General features: G+C 38.8%; 1 long non-coding RNA gene across 2 annotated transcripts in view; it reads right to left on the minus strand.

Annotated features, from left to right (window-relative positions):
• Positions 1–481: 481 nt before the first annotated feature.
• The window catches only part of LOC140513603 (uncharacterized), an 88,558-nt gene continuing 72,999 nt past the window's right edge, over positions 482–16,040 (minus strand). The window contains exons 2-3 of one of the 2 annotated variants that reach the window (XR_011970250.1): positions 13,508–13,620; positions 482–830 (exon numbers count right to left, since the gene is read on the minus strand). This is a non-coding gene — a long non-coding RNA (uncharacterized lncRNA). Of the gene's footprint in view, positions 831–12,525; positions 13,621–16,040 lie in introns of those variants that run through there. The other variant, XR_011970249.1, reaches the window with a different exon arrangement.

Raw genomic sequence — 16,040 nt, forward strand, 5'->3', positions numbered from 1 at the left:
CCCTCCATCCCCCCATTTGTAGACTTCTTAAGAAGTTCCCCTTAAGGATGGTGAATCTTCATTCCTCTTTGTTCTTGACTCCCAGTGCAGGCAGTGCTGCTAACTGATTTGGGGATGAAATTGAAGATATTAACGGACAGATGGGAATTCCAAAATCCTGTCCTCTTCAAAGCTGAAAGTCTGTCTTCTAGGCAAAAACTGTGGGTGTTTTATGGGGGGGGGGGTGATAGATGAAGGAGACTTAGCTAAAAGGCCCTCCTCCTCTCCTCTCGCCTCCCCCCCATCCTCCACTTGATTCTTCCTCAGGGACTTACTGGAAAGTCAAATGCTCCAATTTTTGGAATTCAAAGCTCCTTCCAGCTAACTCAATACTTTTATAAATGTCTCTGAAGATATAAGGAAACAGCCCAAGCCAATTGAAACAGGCCTTTTTTCTGGATACATTTTGCTTCATCAAATGACTTTCAATTACTCTTCACACTTAGTTCAAGGTCTTTGAATTTATTAATTGATTGAGATGTTTTTATCTAATTAGGGTATCAGATTTATACTAGTAAAAAAAAAAGAGCAGCAGTACAAAAAGCTTTTGCCAACCTTGAAAGAGAAGTTAATCTGTACTTGAAAAAAGTTCAGAAAATATTGATGGATCAGTATGATTTTGGTTCATTTATTTTGGATAATATAAATCTCAGAAAGGGCAGCTGCTGGAATGCTTCGAAGATTCTGAGTCATCTAAAGTCATGGGAGGAATGCCATGTGATGCACCTGTCTAAATTGGATCCTTTTGGAATGAGTTCTCAGTATGCCTCTATCTTCAGCTCCCATGTTCACTGAAAAACCAAAAGATTTTTATGAGCAAATGCACTCAATGAGTCATGTGATTTTTGGAAGGGTTAGGTTCAACATTTCAAACTATGACACAGCATTAGGAGACTAGATACAGTGGTGAAAAATAGTGGAGCATGATGCCATGGAAGAAGAATTCTGTGTCTTTTTCCAGATAACTCATTTCTAAGTGCAGAGGAATTTGACAGTGCTGATGAAATCAAGCTATTTTGATTATGCTTACCAATTTCTACACAAGCAGGTGCCAGGGAATCAAGTCCCCTAGGACTTTAAGCAGGAAAGTACCGATGCTCTGATGCTCTAGGCTCCCGTAAAATGAATCTTTTGGTGATCAAAAAATGTCATAGTCCAATAACTTTTAGAAGTGTCTCATACCTAGAGACTAACCAATGGATTAGACAAAGAAACTTTTTTTAAATTAGCTGAATCAATAATTAATTTATGAAATTATGAATTAGGACAAATTGGGGGGAATAGTCAAGGGGACCAGGACAGAATACAATTTTAATAACACACTAGTTCTCATCTTTTTTTGTGCCTCTGGTAAAAGGTCATTTCTGAATTCTGGCTTTTACCTGAGGATGCAAAGTTTTTCAGTTGCTAGAAAACCATAGCTGACGAAAAGCCAGAAGTCCCTGGGTGTTGGGAGAGGAGTCCTGTCAACAAGTTGATCATTAAGCATTCATTAAGTAAGCATTCACTTACTGTATGCCAGTCACTCCTAAGTACAGAGGACATAAAAACAAAAACATAGTCCTTCAGGAGTTTAAATACTGATAGGGAGATATCCAAAAAAGCTATGTATATGAAGATATATCTATGGTGTAAATGGAAGGTAATCTCAAAGGGAAAGGGAAGGAAAGGGAAAGGAAAGCAGTGGGAGGGGCAAGAGGTGGTGGTGGAAATACCTCATGCAAAAAGTGGGATTTGGTTTTAGTTTTGAATGAAATCAGAGAAATCAAGAAATGAAGGTGAGGAGGGATAGTCAGTGCAAAGGTGCAAATTTAGAAATGGAGTGTCATCTTTGTGAAACAGTAAGGATTAACAGTAATAGACTGTGTCTATATTTATAGAGGGGGAATATAGCTATGTGGAAAGAAATAAAGTCTAAGACGACTGGAAAGGTAGGAAGCAGGAGAGAGGGGAATAATCTAGAAACTAGCAGGAGCTCATATAAACAAACAATAAACAAACATTCTAACCAGGAATGGTCCAAGGGCATATGAAGCCTAGAGTCCTTTGACCCAGGTTGATCCAAGGAGAGCGCAGCACTCTGACCTGAAATGATCAAGGGAGGAGTCTGACATTTTGTCCTCTGATATACCAGGTAAGATAAGAAACAGGAGATTGACCTTACCATTCCAAACAAGGATGTGTGATGAGGCAGTGCCTGACGATGGCTCAAAGTCTCAAACTCAGAACTGAGGTTGGAAATATGAGTAAACAGAAAAAAACACCAAACAAAACAAAGAAATACTAGGTATGTGTTAAGAGAAGCCTAAGAGACAAATCCAGGAGAAGAGAGTAACTCTATAACAAATATAAAAAAAGTCTCTAGGGAAAAAAACAATTTGGTCACAAGGCTTCCAAAGTGGCTGGAAGAAATTAAACAAAAGATTTTAAAAAATGAGATGATATGTGAAATAGCTCTGGAGAAAAGAATTGGAAGTTTATTAGGTAGAATAGAAGGTGGAAAACCTTATTCAGGTAGTGACTTCCCTGAAAAATAAATTAAAAGTAAAATAAAAAAGTAGATTAGCCCCCTCTGTCCTGTTTCCTATCTTTCCAATCTTCTTAGATCTCAGTGTTGTTGATGTTGAATTGTTTCAGTTGTGTCCATCTCTCTGCGACCCCATTTGGGGTTTTCTTGGCAATGCTTGCCAACTAGTAGAACAACATTATAAGACTGAAAAATAGAGGAAAATATAAGGTATTTCCTATAAAAAATAAGTGACCTAGAAAATGGGTAATAAGATCATTTAAAAATTGGTGGGTTAAAGAACAAATCATGGAAACAATAGGAACATTAAGGGGGCTAGTATCACTGGACTGAAGAATATGTTAGGAGTGGGGTGTAAGGTGTGAAGACTGAAGGGGGCAGGGGTTATAAAGGACTTTGAACACCAGAGGCTTTTATATTTGATCAGTTGCCCATTGAGCATTTCAAATTAGATGTCTTAGAGACATAGTAAGTTTGACATATTTAAAAGTGAATTTGGCATCTCCTCCACCTCCTTCAAACCATCCCTCTTCCAAACTTTCCTACTTTCTGTCAAAGTTGTTATCAAACTTCCAGTGTCTCAGATTCATAATTTCAGCATTATCCATTACTCTTGACTCTTTTTCCTCATCCTATATACTTAATAGTAATAGTATTTAAGTAGCACTTTAAGGTTTACAGAGCATTGGACAAACCTTATCTTACTCAGTGTTTACAACAACCCTGCAAGGTGGCTATTATTATTATTATTATTATTATTGCCAATTTTTAGATGAGAAAATTGACAGAAAAACAGGCAGGGGTTAAGTGACTTGCCCAGGGCATGTAGCTAGCAAGCTTCTGAGGGAGGATTTGAATTCAGGTCTTTCTGATTCCTTCCTCACAGTGGATAGAGCACTGCACTTGGAATCAAGAAGACTCATCTTTGCAAGTTCAAATCCCACTTCAGACACTTATTAGCTGTGTGAACCTGAGCAAGTCACTTACCCCTGTTTGCTCAGTTTCCTCGTCTGTACGATGAGCTGGAGAAGGAAATGCCAAACCACTCCAATATCTCTCCCAAGAAAACCCCAAATAAGGTCACAAAAAGTTGGACACAATTGAAAAACAACTAAACAACAACAACTTTCTGCTCCAAAATCCTATCTTTATCTGCTTTGCCACCTACCTACATCTTTAATCAATAACATTGGACCCTTTTCTCTATAACTACCACTTTGGTTCAGACCCTTACTATTTCTAGCCTAGATAATTGCAACAGCTCCCTAATGATTGACTCACCACTTGCAATCTGTCCTCCACTGGTACCAAAGTAAATTTCCTTAATCGCTGATCTGACCATTTTTATGCAACCATTCCAGTAACTTCATTGTTTGTGAGATAAGGAAATAAGTATTTATATATACCTATTAAGTACCAGGCACTGTGCTAAGTGTTTTTTACAAATACTATCTCATTTGATCCTTACAACAGTAACTGGCAGGTGGGTGCTATTATTATCCTCATTTTACAGTTGAGGGAACTGAGGTAAACATAGGTTAAGTGACTTGCCCACGGTCATGCAGTTAGGAAGTATCTGAGGCTGGATTTGAACTCCTATCTTTCTTACTTTAGACTCACTGAGCCACCAACTGCCTCTATAAAAGGGAAAAAAGATACAAACCCCTCTGTTTAGCTTTTAAATTCCTGCACAACTGACCTCATCTTATCTTTCCAGCCTTTATGGTTATTCTTCCAACACCCACCCTCACATCCCTGGATTCAGTCAAATCAGCTTACCCTTAGTTTCTTGTGCATAACAATCTATCTCTCAACTCTATGCTGTTTCTGGTCTCTGGAATATACTCATTCTTTGCCTTTCCCTCAATAGAATCTCCCTCTTCCTATAAGATGAAGGTTAGGCATCAACTTTTGTATGAAGTCTTTCTTGACTTTTTCCCAATTGCTAATGCCACCCCCCAACAACCTTGTACATATTTGGATTTATTAACTTTCTATTTCTGCTGTATATATTTTATCTCTATATTTGTTTTTTTCCTATGTTAAAATGTAAGCTTATTGTGAGTAGGGATTGCTTTATTCTTTGTACTTCTAAAATAATGATAGCTGGTATTTATTGTGTACCTCCCAGCTTGAGTCTTTTGTGAAGGCAAACTAGGTCATTTTTGCCTCCTTTCTTACCTAGCCTTTAACTACTACATGGGTGTTGCTTCAGATAAACTGAGACCTGGGAAAGACTTAGCTTAAAAAGGTCAAGGCTTCCCACTGCATCTGGGGCCATCACCAGTCATCTTGATGTATGTATTGCCCCTGGACTCCAGTGACTCTGGAGGAAAGACTTCGCAAGCTCTGCCTCACTTAAATCTAATTCACTTGCAAGTCAAGACATCACCCTCTGGATGTAATCAGTCATCTTTGAGAGCAAAGGATGAACAACCACAGTACCCATCACAGCGCCTGGTGCATATTAGGTATTTAATAAATTTTTGTTGACTTATTCTTTGGCTAGATGTCTAAACTGCAGAATCTTGTCATCTAATGAATTAAAGAAACAACTAAACAACCTATCTCTTCTACACAGTAGGTTGTGATTCAAAATCATGTTGTTTCTTTGAACTCACCCCTCAGACTTCCCTGGGCATACATGGGAGCTTGCCATCTGTTTCCCCTGATAGTTGACATTTTTGTCCCTGAAGGGATCAGGGCAAGAATGGAGAAATCTATCCTCCTACCTTTGCTGTATTCTGGCCTGGAAGTCCATTGGAAAGAAAGCTCATGAAAAAGAAAAGGCAATGAACTATCTCATAGGTCATTTTTCCAAACAACAAAGGAAAGAGACTCCTCCCAACAAAATGACTTTCAAGTGCCAACCATTTTGGGATCAGCCCCAGTCATTGAAAATTAATCAAAGGAATTCTCTGTGCATTCTTTGAATGAACTGGGGGTACATATCTACCTCCAAACTCTGTTGTACTGTCATCAAATTGATTGGATAATTCAGACTGGTCAGGCCTTCTCCTCAAAACTGTCTCCCCTAGTGTACATTTGAAAAAGATTTCCATTTTTCAAAAATGGAAAATACAACTCTGTCACTAAAGAGTTAACCTTTAGCTATGTGGGAAATGTCACTCTTCATTCTATAGCTGAGGCTTTACTGTACATCCAAAGAGTCTTATCTTTTAAAGTAAAGGTACAGAGAGGCACCATACTTATTCCAGGGAGGCTACTATTACATCAGTAAAATAGAAATTGTAATATTGTTCCCCCATCTTCCATGATAAACACACCAGGAAGATGAAGCAGTGTGGGGCCTTAGAAAGACCATTTGAAACACAGATGAGCAGGGCCAGTTTTTTTTTTCTGTTGTGTTTCTTTTCTCTGTAAATTTTCTACATTATTGTGAATTTAATTATCAACAAACATGTCAAAAGACAAAAAAAAAAGAACTATACAGAGCCTTGTGTAAGAAACTGTGAACTTCTATGATATAGTTGTTGTGTAAAGAAGAAAAATATGTTAAATCTAACAAGATAGTAACAAAGCTGTTATATTTGTATGTCTGCTGTACTTTTAAATTTTCTTCTGCACATTAAATAAAGTTTTATTGATGCTTTTTGGGGGGCATATCTATCACTACACACTAACCAATCACCTTCACCAAGTAGAAATTCTCCCTTGTGACATATGCATAGTTGTGCAAAATGAATCAACATCTTGGTCATGTTGGAGAATATCTAGTTCATTTGGCATCTCTACTTCATTAACTCTCTTTCAAGAGGTAAGAGGTACGTATCATCATCAGCCTCCTGAAGTTACTGTTCACTGATTTGGTCAGAGCTATGAGATCCTTCAAAGATGTTTTTCTTCATGTTATTGTCTTTGTCATCATGTAATTGTTCTCCTGGTCTTGTTCATTAAAAACAAACAACTACATGAAAAAGATGGGACTGTCAAGTGGTATAATAGATAGAGGGCCAGGCCTGGAGACAGGAAGATTCATCTTCCTGAGTTCAAATCTGCCCTCAGTATTTACTTGCTCTGTGATCCTGGGCAACTCATTTAACCCTATTTGCCTCCTCTATAAAATGACCTGGAGAAGGAAGTGGCAAACCACTCTAGCGTCCCTGCCAAGAGAACCCCAAAGGGGGTCAACAAAGAGTCAGACTCAACCGAATAACAAAAAATATGAAATAGAAATTCATAGTTTCACATATAATCCTCTTTTTCTGTTCTCTGTATAATTAAAGTTTCACATTTGTGATTGTTTATAAAAACATAATAAAAAGGAATTTTTTGGTGCTTTCTTTTCTTATAACTTTATTTGTTTTCAGTTTTCAATAGTCACTTCCATAAGTTTTAAATTTTCTCCCCCTCACTTCCCTTCCCCACCCCGAGACAGCATGCAATCTTATATGGGTTCTACACATACATTCTTATTAGACACATTTTCACGTTAGTCATGTTGTAGAGAAGAATGAAAACAAATGGGAGAAACCATGAGAAAAAAACAAACCAAAACAAAAGAGAAAATAGTCTGCTTCATTCTGTGTTTTGATTCCACAGTTTTTTCTCTGGATATGGACGGCATTTTGCATCAAGAGTAAAAAGGAATTTTCTTTTTAAAGGAAAGAGAATTGGACTTGGAGTCAGAGATCTTGGGTTCAAATCTCAGCTTTATCACTTGGGTAGTAAGTCTACTTTGAACAAATCATTTCACTTCCCTGGGCCTCAGTTTCTATAAATTTAAATGAGGGGGGCTAGACTAGAGGAACTCTGTGGTGCTTTACAGCTCTAAATCTATGAGCCTGTGATCCCATGTTGGCAAAGATCCCTTTACTCCTTTTTACCTCAGCCTGAAATTCTCCAAGTGCTTGTGATGTAAGGGCAATCAGCAGCTTTCCTCAACAGTTGCCCTGGCATCCTGCCCCCTTTGCAAAGGGCACTCACTGTTCTGAAAAATGAGGGTCCTGTTACGACTTGGCACCACCCCTTGGGTCTGAAGGAAGGAGCTTCATTACAATAGATTCTGTCCACTAACCCAGGCCTTTCTCTGAGTGATGGGTCTCTTGGCGGCCTAGAAAAAACACTTCCCACGAGATGACTTTGTCCCAGAGGTAAGTACTACGGCTGTAACTGGCTTCCAGCATTAGAAATGGAAATGATTTATTCTGCAAACTCTGCTAGTGTTACTATGGGATTATTAGAATAGGGGCTTTCAAGACCAGGAGTAGTTTTTCTCCCCCATCCCTCATTTCCAACTATTGCTATCTATCTGTTCTTTTGGCTTTCCCTCAGGTTTTACTTTCTTCAGATGGAAGCATTTCTGAGCCCAAGACCACCATAGCTCAAATCCTACTTTCTGCAAGAGGCCTTGTCCCTTCCATTGTTGGTACTTTCCCTCTGAGATTACCTCCATATACACCATATATATCTTGTATATACGTGGCTGTTTGCATGTTATCAGGGCAGCTAAGTGGTGTAGTGGATAGAGCACTGGGCCTGGAATCTGGAAGACCTAACTTCAAATCTGGTTTCCAATAATTACTGTGACCCTGATCAAGTCACTTCACCCTTGTTTGCCTCAGTTTCCTCATCTGTAAAATGAGCTGGAGAAGGAAATGCCAAGAAAACTCCAAATGGGGACAGGAAGAGTCAGACATGACTGAAACAACTAAAGAACAACAAATTAAGAAACATGCATTTATAGATCTAGCCTGTGTTTTTCATTTATTTTGCTTGACTATACTTCTTGATTGTGAGGCAACATGGCATAGTAGGTAGTGAGGTGGCCTTAAAACAGAATAAATAAATTAGTTAAATAGATAGTCAAGCAAAAAAAAAAAAAAGAAAACAAAAACGAATGAACAAATAGCATTTAGAGCATTTTAAGGTTTGCAAAGCACTTTACAAATGTTATCTCACTTGGTCCTTGCAACAACTCTAGGGAGTAGGTGCTATTATTATCTCCATTTTACAGATGAGGAAGTTGAGACTAGGAAATGTTACGTGATTTGCACAATCCCACAGTTAAAGAGTCTAAGGCAGGAGGCCAATTCACGTCTTCCTAAATCTAACCGCTAAATTCTATGCCTTGCCTCTGACAAGTACTTGGCTGTGTCAACCTGGCCAAGTAATTTAACCAGAATGTGCTCTAGACAGCTCTCTAAGACTATAAACAGCACAGAAGATGCCAACCTGCTTTGGCAGAGGGAGTTTCTCACCTGGGAATTCCCTCTATGAATAAAACCACAGGTCTGATCCACAATCTTAAACATCATGGTTACAAAAGAACATTATTGGGGAATGAGCGAATAATGAGTGATGCCAAAAAAAAAAAAAAAAGAAACAAAAGAAATAGCAATGAAACATTTAAAAATATATGAAAGAGAATTTCAGAAAGGGAAACTGACAAGCAGGACAGTTATATAAACTATAGTGCTAACAAACAAACAACCCCTACATAACAGAATGTATTACAAAAATCAAAAGTTATCAGTAAAATTGAAAGTTTATATTTAAGAAATATTACTGTATTCATAAATTATCATCAATAGCTTTTGGCTCAGGAAACAGTATGGGTGTCAGAAGGGTTGTAAGTCTAGTTTGGGGCCAAGTGGGGATCTTTAGGGCAGTCAGGCAATAAGCATTTATTAAGCCTTTAATTAAATTTAAGAATTTAATAAACATTTATTAATTTATTAAGTGACTTGCCCAGTGTCACATAGTTGGTAAGTTAGGCTAGATTTGAACTCAGGAAGATGTCTTCTTAACTCCAGACCCAGTACTCTGTCCACTGTGCCACCTATCTCCCCCCAAATGTTGTTGAGTTGTGTCTGAGTCTTTGTAACCCCATTTGAGGTTTTCTTGGCAAAAATACTGAGTAGTTTGCCATTTTCTTTTCTAGCTTATTTTTACAGATGAGGAAACTGAGGCAAACAGTTAAGTGATTTGCCCAGGGTCACACAGCTAGTAAGACCATGAGGCCAGATTTAAACTTATGAAGTTGAGTTTTCCTGACTCCAGGCCTGGCACTCTATCCACTATGCCACCTAGCTGCCCAAACATCTCTCAATACCTCTTTTTTTTCAAAAAGATTCATTGATGCCTTTCATTTACCTATCTATCTACCTACCTACCTACCTATCTATCTATCTGTCTATCCATTTATCCATCCATCCATCCATCCATCCATCTTATCTATCTATTTTATCTATCTATCTATCTATCTATCTATCTATCTATCTATCTATCTATCTATCTACAATATAGGCATCTCCTGTTATCCCTGATGTACTGTACCCTGCCCTCTTCCCCATTCTCATAACCCTACTTAACAATACAGGAAAAGAGTTAGGCAAAATCAGCTGATTGATAGGGTATGCACCAGTCTATACTCACAGCTTCTCATCCCTCTCTTGAGAGGGAAAAAGTAAATAGGTTGGGAATGAAATACTTTTCCATTATCTCATATAGCATTATATATCATTATATATTGTTAGAGCTGGAAGAGAGCTCTTTCCTCTTTTTTCTCAATTTTCTCCTCTTCTTAAATCATCTTATTGATATCTTTTGTTTTTATATCATCTTCACTTCTGAATATGTCCTCTCTCCTTTCCCTTCCCCAATGCATTAGGCATGTTGTCACTACAGTACTGTCAGATGATAAAATGTGTAGTGTCATGTTTATTGCGTGTATTGTTAAGGTGCATTTGTTTCTCTTATTTTCAATGGTATCATAAGTTGGTTATGTGGGACACCAGGAAAATCACTCTTGTTTTAAAATACTGATGTATACGTTTATGCATAGTTACAGGTTTCAAGTCTGTCCTGTCTGACTTTTGCAAGGGATTGCAAAAAGTTATAATCCAGGGAGGAATATAACCGCACTCCCACTCAAGTCTGTGGTAGTTTTTCTGAGGGTAGTACTGAGATGTAGCTCCTAATTGGCTGTGGGACTGTTGTATACCCGTATGGGGGCAGATACTTCTGAGAAATTCTTGAGAGATAGATTAAGAGAGAGGAAAACTCAGATGTTTAAATGGCCAATTGGAGAGTTCTTTGGAACTGCAGATGTGGATAAGCTGACTCCTGAACATGTCCCTTCATTGCTTGCAACCCTAGAGACTGCCAAGAACAAACTCTTCCCCCAACTCCAGTGGGATCATTCTCCCAGAATACCCCAGAAACCTCTTTGCCTTGGAAGCTCGCTCCAGCTCTTGACTTCAGATATTGTGGTCTCTTCTTCTGATTGGCTAGTTTTTCCAGAACCTCCATTTTTAAGGAGGCCACCCAGGCCAGTCACATCTTCCTCTCCAGGCTTCATACTTAGCTCTTCTAACTTTTATATGTTGTTTCCTCCATTAGAATACAAGATCCTTGAGGGCAGGGTATTCTGTCTGTTTGTATATGTATTCCCAGCACTTACTATAGTGACTGGCACAAAGCAAGTGCTTAATAAATGCTGGATGACTTGACTTGACTTCCTTGGGACGCTGTCCGTTCGGTGGACCTTTTAGTGAGAATAGCACAGAATTTGGGGTAAAATATCTGAGGTGGAGTCCCATTTTTGAATCTTATTAACTGCAACCTTAGACAAGTCATTTAACTTCTCTGAGACTCAGTTTCATTATGTGTGAAATGGAATGCTTGTGTTACCTACCTCATAATGTTATATGTGAGGAAAGATCTTTGTGTAAGCCTTAGCTCAAAGATCATTTGTATGAGACTCTACTTATTGGTGGAGATTGATTACCCACCTCTATGCCTTCATGAGGGGGAAAAGTTGAAGGGAACTTGAGAAAGAAGACAGATATTGGTCTTTTGGCTTCCAGTTTTGAGAGTTGAGAGAGAAGATACATGGTTATAGAGTCTCTTCAGGTTCCAGATGGCAGAGAAGGACTCTGTGAAGAAGTCAACAGTTAGAGGAGACCCAACTATAGTATAATTATTACACTACAGACTTTGGAAATTTCTCCTTTGGGTGAGATCTGGGACTCTCTCTCTCTCTCTCTCTCTCTCTCTCTCTCTCTCTCTCTCTCTCTCAGTTGAGCTGAGTTATCTTATTCCCAATGGGAGAGCTCATTCACTTTGTGAATTTTCTGAAATGTTCTCATCTGTATAACTTCTCTGATATCTGTTCACCATTGTCTTGGATAAATAGATTTATTTGCTATTTACTACATGGAATGATTAGGTAGCTAGTCGATAATTTGCTGTGCCTGGAGTCAGGAAAATCTCCAAATACTTACCAGCTATATGACCCTGAGCAAGTCATTTAAACTCTGGTTGCCTCAGTTCCCTCATTTGTAAAATGGGGATAATAATAGCACCTGCCTCCCAGAGTTGTTGTGTAGATCAAATGTAAAGTGTTTGGTGCAGTGCTTGGCACATGGTAATCATTATATAAATGTTATTTATTGTTGTTGTTGGTCTTCATTGTGGAACCAGCATTTGGTGGGAAAGCAGTCAAGCCTTGAATATATAGCTCAGGGCCTTTCTTCCCTGTTCTAAGGGATAGTGACAGGAACTGAGTTTTAACCTAAAAATTATCTCCCATAAACTAATAATATGTAAGGGGATAGATAGATACAATTGTAGCTTGTTGCCCATTTTTTGCCCTTTATTACATTATCAACATAATATAGAAATATATTTAATACTCTCTGTGGAGAGTAGGGTAATGACCAGCTTTTGGTCTGACTTTTGTATCTCCTCATGGGAAGAATCAGAGTCTTTCCTGGAAAAGGGCAGGTGGAGGAGACTCTAGAGAGAACTATCCTTCCCTTCTTTCAAGTCACAAATGTGGGCATACATAACCTATATAGGCAATGACAAAGACAATGTCAAAGGCAAATGACAAAGATACTATCTCCTTGCTCTTCCACATTTATGTAGTGCCTATGGTGGCTATGAATATGCTGGCACAGTTCTGAATCACAAAATATCACAGACTCTCCACGTGGAAAACAGGAACAAAATATTTATTCAAATACCAGAAAGCTGAATTCCAATACCAGAAAACCAAATCCATCATAGTAACCAAGAAGTCTGGCATTATCAGGCCTTCCCACAAACAGACACCCTTAAGCAAAATGCCCTTTTCTTACTCACAGCCAGCTGCCTGCTTCCTCTGTCCTTCTCAGCTCTGACTAGTCTGACCAATTTCCTCTCAGTTCTGCTTCAGCTCCACCTCTTCCTGCTCCACCCCTTCCTGTTCCACCTATTTAGCAAGCTCCTCCCACCATAGACTCATATGACTCAGGCAAGTCACATGGGCCTGTTAATGGATGGGAAAGATCTTCCCATTCCATTAAAAATACATTAATTCCATTAAAAATACATTAACAGTACAATGTGTAAACATTAAATTTCCCTTCAAAGGTATAATTGAGCTGCACCTGTGATTTCATTGTGTAGGGACATCCTGACTGAGGAAACTCCCTTTGTCAATGTATGGTAATCACTTTGCAACTCCTAGTTAACAAATGTGAATTTAATTACTCTAAGTGTGATCTTTATCTAATGCTTAGTGAGTCAACATACTGTGGTTCAGCTCTTCTGAACCACATTCCTAGTGTAACAATCATTGTTTTGACCCCATCAGGTGTGTTGTATTTTACCCCTCTACCGGGATTCTCTGATACCCTTAAGGGCTCTTGGGAATGTCTAGTCTAGGATTTTTGTCATTGGCACTAGCATCCACTGATGGTGTTTCCCCAGATCCATTTGACCACTAGAAGCTGGATTAGATTTTACAAAGAAATATTTACTACAAAAGTATAATAATTAACATGTAAACATACTCCCCAATATATGGGGCATAATCCCTCCCATATTCTGGGGAAGAGAAGGGATTAGGTTCACTGCTTAGTTCAGTTCTTATATAGCTCATTCCTATGGAGCCCAAGTTCAAAACCCTCCCTGAATTCAAGTTCCAGGTACCCTGGTTTCTCTGGGCTTCTCCACTGGACTGAAACATCCAGTCTTGAATTTTGTCTCCATGGTTGCTGTGGATCCATTCTGGTTCCATTGGGGATTACCACCTGCATCTGAAACTGAAAAAAACAAATGAAACACACTAAACAAACTCTCCAGGCTCATATCAAACCAATTCAGTTTATGGAACCTGGGCTGTGGGTGAAGCTTCATCCTCTCTGGAAGTCACACTTAAGAGAGTAAGATTGTTCCAGTTTTTTGAATTTAAAGATGCAGTCTGTTCTAGCTGTGTTGCTCATTGAAAGTGTCTGTCTACCTGGTAGGGAAATGCAGGATGTCTTCTCCAAGAAGCAGGGTACCTGCATGGTAGGTGCTGTGGACATGATCTAAAACTTCTGTTACATTGTTGTTCATTTTTGTAGAGAACCGATGACATCATAGGTGATGTCTTGACTTTCATGTGAATAGGATTTAAATGAGGTAGAGTTAAGAGAAACAGAACCTCTCTCTTTCATATGGGGACACTGGTCCCCATAAGATATTAAAAGGATCAGAGAAAGGCTTTTAACATATTGGGTAGATCCCCTATGGAGGATTTATTATAAGAACCACACAGGATGAAAATTCCTGTGGGTTACAGTCTGCTCTAGTGGATGTCATAACTACATTAAGGAGTTCTCAGAGTCATCCTAAGTATTGTCATTACTATCATATTGCATACAAAACCAAGAGAAATGTATGAACAGATAGTCTGATTTGGCCGTTCTTGAGAACTAGAAATCAGGTTGTTAGAAATACTCAGAAATTTTCTGAGAGTCTAAACTGGTGGTAGAATAAATCTCCCCATCTTTATAGAAATAATAGAGGTTAGAGAGTTATCTTCTCAGTCCTTTGTAACCTGTGGAAGATTTTCCCCAACAGAATGGCAGATGAGGACAATTTGTTCAATGGCCACAAAGCAGGCTCTGTAGAGTGCTTAGACCTTGGTCATCCACTGCATCCCAGGCCATTGCCAATCATCCTGACTTTTGTCCTGCCACTGGACTTTGATGACTGGAAGAGAGAGTGAGGTTGATGACTTTGTGCCACTCTGCCTCACTTAAATCCAGTTCACTCCCAAGATATCACCCATGATGTTATGGGTCCTCTGAAAATGAAGGAGAAACAACAAAATAACATCTTGTGGAATCTGGCAGTAAGAACTGATTAAGGCATGAAAGTTTTCTTCAGTTCTGAGGCTGAGTTGCTGCCATGTTTCTGATACATCAAACAGTCAATCTCTCTTAACTCCATCTCAGACAAACTTAATGATCTGCAAGTTATAAAATGGAAATTTTTGTTAAAGTTTAGGATTTAACTTAATGTATTTGATTATTTATGCTATGTTTCCTAAGATTGCTTTTACCCTCTGACTTAAATAATACATGAATGTTTTTTCACATACCTCATCAGATTGTCTTATCTGTCACTTTTTCACTCAGTCCTGCCTGGACCATGGAATGACTCTGCTTTGGTGACATTCTGAAATTCCTTCCTTCCCCACTCTTAAAACAGTAGCAACTATAGGACCCAGAGCTGTCTTGTGCAGAGTCTAGGTTCTCTGTCAAACATGTGGCCATTGACTATGTATAGGCTAAGTAGGCAGCTGCCTAAAATTCCATAATTCCTCTGAAAGTCACCCATTTAGAGGAAAAGCAGATATTTTCCCCCCACTCCTGAGATTACTGCCTAAAAGTCTACCACTAAAGATTCATTTCTTTAGCTTAAGACATTGTCATCTGTTAACATGCAGATACTCCTGGGAGAAGCAGCACATTAAACTGTCACCAGCTTAGCACAGTGTGAATTAATTTATCAGATCCTTTTTAAGGTAAGAGGCTGCCAAGAACCAGTTTTATTTTCTGAGGATGATGGCTCCAGTACCCTTCAATTGAATGTTGCAGGTCAGAGCTGTTAAGTGTGGGCTTAACTTGGTGGGCTCCCATTTTTCTTATCTGAGAACCCCTGACCACCTGTGAATCATATCTGTCAGGCATAGGCAGAACACTGTCCTTTATGAGCAGAGTTTAAGGAGAGTAACTCTTGTTCACCTACAGGTAAATAGCTTCATGAACTATGAGAAGCCTGTTATGTTAGTCAGTAGACATTTATTAAGCACCTACTATATGCCAGGCACTGTGCTAAGTGCCTGGGATACAAAAAGAGATGAAAGGCAGTTCTTGCCCTGAAGGAGCTCACAATATAATGGTAAAGACAAGAAGCAACAGAATAAATACATGCTGACAAGCTATATTTAGGATGAAAAGAAAATAATTAGGAGAAGGAAGGTAGTAGAATTAAGAGGGGTTGGAAAAAGCTTCATCTAGAAGATGAGATTTTAGTTTAGTTTAAAGGAAACCAGGGAATCCAGGAAGCAGATATGAAGAGAGAGAGAATTCCATGCATGGGGGACAGCAAGAGAAAATGCTTAGAGCTGAGAGATGGAGCAGCCAGGAGGCCAGTGTAACTAGTCTGAAGAAGAGATAGCAAGGAGAAAGGT

Source organism: Notamacropus eugenii, chromosome 7 (genome assembly GCF_028372415.1).
Source record: "Notamacropus eugenii isolate mMacEug1 chromosome 7, mMacEug1.pri_v2, whole genome shotgun sequence".
NCBI lineage: Eukaryota > Metazoa > Chordata > Mammalia > Diprotodontia > Macropodidae > Notamacropus > Notamacropus eugenii.